This window comes from Cajanus cajan, chromosome 9, assembly GCF_000230855.2.
Source record: "Cajanus cajan strain Asha chromosome 9, NIPB_CcT2T_4, whole genome shotgun sequence".
NCBI lineage: Eukaryota > Viridiplantae > Streptophyta > Magnoliopsida > Fabales > Fabaceae > Cajanus > Cajanus cajan.
In genome coordinates, this window is record NC_138525.1 from 6,429,060 (window position 1) to 6,433,727 (window position 4,668).

Consider the following 4,668-nt stretch of genomic DNA (forward strand, 5'->3'; position numbering starts at 1 on the left):
ACTTATAGTATAAAATATTTTATATGATCATCTAATTATAAAATATAAATTATTATTTATGATAAGTTATTAATTTTTATAATAAAAGATAAAATATATAAATAATTATATTTGACTAATTGAAAAAAATTATTTTTTAATCTTTATTATAAGACATGGTTTAGAGAAAAATAATCAACACTTTAATAACACGCTTTAACACATATATATAGAAATCAGAATATATAACTTTGGGTACATATACACAATACATATAATTTAATAGCAGATTCTAACATTATTATGATGAGATAGGTATTGCGTTGATTCCCACGTGATGCTGCATTGCACATGCTCACACGCATGCTTCCAACTATCAATTAGTTAGTTGGAGCCATTCCTTAGTTAGTTAGCTCATTCTTTTCTCCACTTTCTGCTGTTTCCTCACTTTTTCACTCTTCTGTTTTTTATATTATAACAGAGAATTTCTAGTGCTAATTGCTCATAGATATCATTTGTATTTTCAACCATTAAAATACTCAATTAGTAAATCACATACACAACAATCAATTCATATATCGCAATTATTGTGAATAGTATTTTCAACAGGTAAAATAGTTACTAAATTTATATAAAAATAACTATTTTATTTTTTTAACTAATTAAACATACTCAATAAAATAGCTGGTAGAAATAATAATCACGTGTGTGTTGTTTAATCAAATTACCTGGGATTCGAATTTTAACTTTATGATTACTTAGTACTATTACTATAATAAGAAGAAAAAAAAACCCTCAACAAATAGATTTTTATACTAAAATCTCCATCCAATTCATTTAAATAAAAAGCTAACCTATCTTAATTCAGGGTAGAACATATAGGTCTTGTTAAATGGACTAATATTTATTTTATTTTGTATTAATATTTTAAAGTTTCGTATTAAATTAATATATGATAATATTAAAATTTATTTATTTATTTATATAAAAAAGAACTAAAAATCCCAAAATCAAGAATCTCTATAAAAAGAAAAGTGACGGTGAGACACCGACCACAAGAGTCAGCCAACAATAACAAATTTAAATTATAAATGCAAATTCAAATTTTCAATGTTTATGTTTTGGCTTGGACCGGTTTCAGCCTATCTTTTTCTGGGTATAAATAATTTTTTAAATATTTTTTCTTAATCTCCCCAAAAAAAATTTCCACACATTTTTCTTTTTTTTTTAGTTTTCACATGCACCATTTCGTCTTCTTCTAAATTTTTATTTATTGTCAAGGAAGCTACACACACCTATAATATTATTAAAAAATAGTTCTACATTTTACATTTGTATGAAACTTAAAAGTGGGAAGAAAGGAGATAAGAGTAAGAAAACTGAAAAAGGATGGGGAGAGTAAGGTATAACTAAAAGAATTAAAATTATTTATCAAAATAGGTGAGGTGAAGAAAAGGTAAGGGAGTGCATGTGAAAATTGAAAATAAGAAAGAAAGATGTATAAAAAAAAAGTACTAAATTAAATGTTGTGAGTGTAAAATTAAAAAAAAAATTTAAAATTTTAATTTTTTTTAAAAAAAGGAGGTCTACTTATAGAAAAAAGGAAATGATATATCATGAACCAAAAATTGTGCTCTGAAACTTACTCGGGCCTCACGGGCCCAAAGTTGCAATTTCAACTCATCAGTCCAAATTTTCAATGTTTTATGTTTTTGGTTTGGGCCTTTAGTTACATCTTATCTTCTTCAGTCATCAGTCATCACCTTCTCGTTGATTTGATATATATATATATATATATATATATATATATATATATATATATATATATATATATATATATATATATATATATATACTTTTATTACAAAAATATTTTCCTATTTCTATTTTACTTTTTAAAATACATGTATAAAAAATAATTTTTACTATCTATTATTAGTCATTATAGAAACATTTATTCTCCTCGTTATACAAACATTTAAAGAAATAAAAATAAGAAGCAAAAACATATAATAATTTTTGAAAATAACACGCCCGTAATTTTCATATAATACTTTCTATCAATCATTTTCATTTTCACTTTGTTGAATTTTAATGAACTGTTGGAAAAATGTTCATATATTTGATTTCTTCGGGTTTCGATTTGAAATCTTAGGCCGACTTATTTAATATTTTAATCTATAAAAAATAATTTATTATATATATATATACTCAAGTTGATATTTTAAAAATTTTAATATTTAATTCATCAAATTACATGATTATCATAATTTTTAGCAATTTAAAATATTTTTTTTATTAAAAATGCAAATAAACATACTTCTAGTTTATACAATGTTGAATCAGGAATGATCCATTCCTAGATCTCATCTCTTTGGGGGATGGGGGATTCATGATGGTCATTATGCCCCAAAATTGTATCTCTGATTAGACATTAAGCAGAGCAATGATTACCCAAAATAATTTTGTAATTTATTTTTGTTGGTCTACAACTATTCCTTGTGTCACTTTCATTTTGAATGGGATTAGGAAACTATCAATTCTTTGCTCTATTTTCTTCCACTCCTCAATCCCCGCATGGTGCTTCATAACATGGGCATCCAAAGATGTTGATAATCATTATTCTAGTCATATGTGGGATTTCAGGATAGCTATTACTACGCACAACTCCCCCACATTCAGCAACATAAATTAATATATGGTATAATAAAACCAAAATAAAATTATCATCATAAATAATGGTTCCTGCACCCTTTAAAATATTCACTTTCAAAATTCTCTACTTTGGATCTGAGGGACAGAGAACAACTCAAACAACTGTTTCTTTTTCTTTCTTGTCCATACGTTGGTTTCGTTACCATATTCCCCCAGTCCCTGATTGAATTTAAAGAGAGAGAAAAAAAAGAAAAGTCAATTATTTTGTTAGGGATTATGTCATTATATACTTGACCATTAAGGTCGGGGTCTTGTCCTTACAAAGAAGCAATCAAAGATTGACAAAGGAGAAAAATAACCCTTTTCCAACATTACAAGTAACATGGCAAAAATTGCATCTATATGGATTATGGACCCTATTTGTTTATATTTTGAAGCTCATGAGCTTTTAAACCATGAAATTACCTATTAACCTAAGAAGTGACACTGCCAACAACATTGGCACCCCATTTAAGAAGCAATATTACTTCCTAGATTTAGCTTAGGTTCTTTGTTGTGCAATCTGAAGATTAATTGATGCCACTAAATTTTTCACCTGTTACATTTATTTGAAATTAGTCACGGTATATGCTTTGAGCTTCAACCATGCAATGTGTACAAGCTGTCACTTATCATCCTCTTAAATATAAAGTGACATATTTTTATGAACTTGGCATGTTTCGTGTGATCTCACTAGCTAACGGGCAACTCGTTTGAAATTCAAATGGTGTCCATGGCCAGAGAGAGAAAAATGAAAATAAAAAAGATAAAAAAGAAAACAAAAAGGAAGGTGAGGACAGCAATAATTATAAAGGGTACAAATAAAAGAAGGAAAAAGAGGTTAATGATTCTTCGTACCAGCAGTGGTGAGTGTGGTGTGGTGACTGATCACCTGGAAAAGAAAGGAGTGGGTGGCGACTCAGTTTCATAGATTTGTGAAACAAGTTATCACAAGTAGTAGCCACACATGTCTAATAATTAAGTTGTTTAATTTTTAAATTTTAATTTTCGGTATAAAGTAAAATTGTGTTAGAATGTTTTATTTTTTATTTTTTATGTTTTCTATATTTAACGCAGATTAATCATTGTTTTAGACATATAACAGTATCTAACAATAGAAAAAAGAGAAACAACATTATGATGTATGGTGGGTCTGACCTATTGATTTCACGAACCTCTAATCAAAAGTAGGTTATACCAGTAAAAAGTTCAATTTACTCTTAAGATTCAACATGTGCATGTGGTCCTACTCATGCATAATTATATTATTAATCTTTGCTTCTTTCTCAATTATATATCTCTCTCTCTCTTTCCTTTATAATCAATCACAATTATATATTATATTCTCAAAAACATATCCATTCTAAAATCAGCTGCTTTAGATATCCATATTTGCGAAACGGCAAAGAAAAATGCTCTCTCTGACCAGTGACCACTTCTTTAAGATGTTTCATTCTTTGCGCTGCGCCACATTTGCTTATGAAAGCATTTTGTCCATATTGGCAAACACACTCTTATTGTATTCATTCATTGGATTGATTTTTAATGGTGCAGTTATTTTGAATGCTGCTTATTTCTAATGTTTTATAATCAAAACAAACAAAAACAAAAAAAATCAAAGAAGAATATTCGAAGCATAAGGAAGATTGTCAAGGCGGCTCAATAATAATAAAACGATAACTATCAATATTTTCATTTGGTCAAACCAAATAAATAATATCCACTCATGCTGTAGCACTCAATTACAATTCTTTAAGCTTATTAACTTTTATATTAATTGTCTTAAAAATTATATAAAAACAACAATAAAAAATTATAAGATCAGTGATCAAATTTAGTAATGCGAACTAAGGAGATATATTTTTCATCATAATATTTATAAACTACTTTTATATTCCTAAAGAGATAAAAATTTGTTGATGTACAGATATGAATTATTTTAAAAAAATATTATTAATTTTAATTATTTTTAATAAATAAATTATCAATAATAAC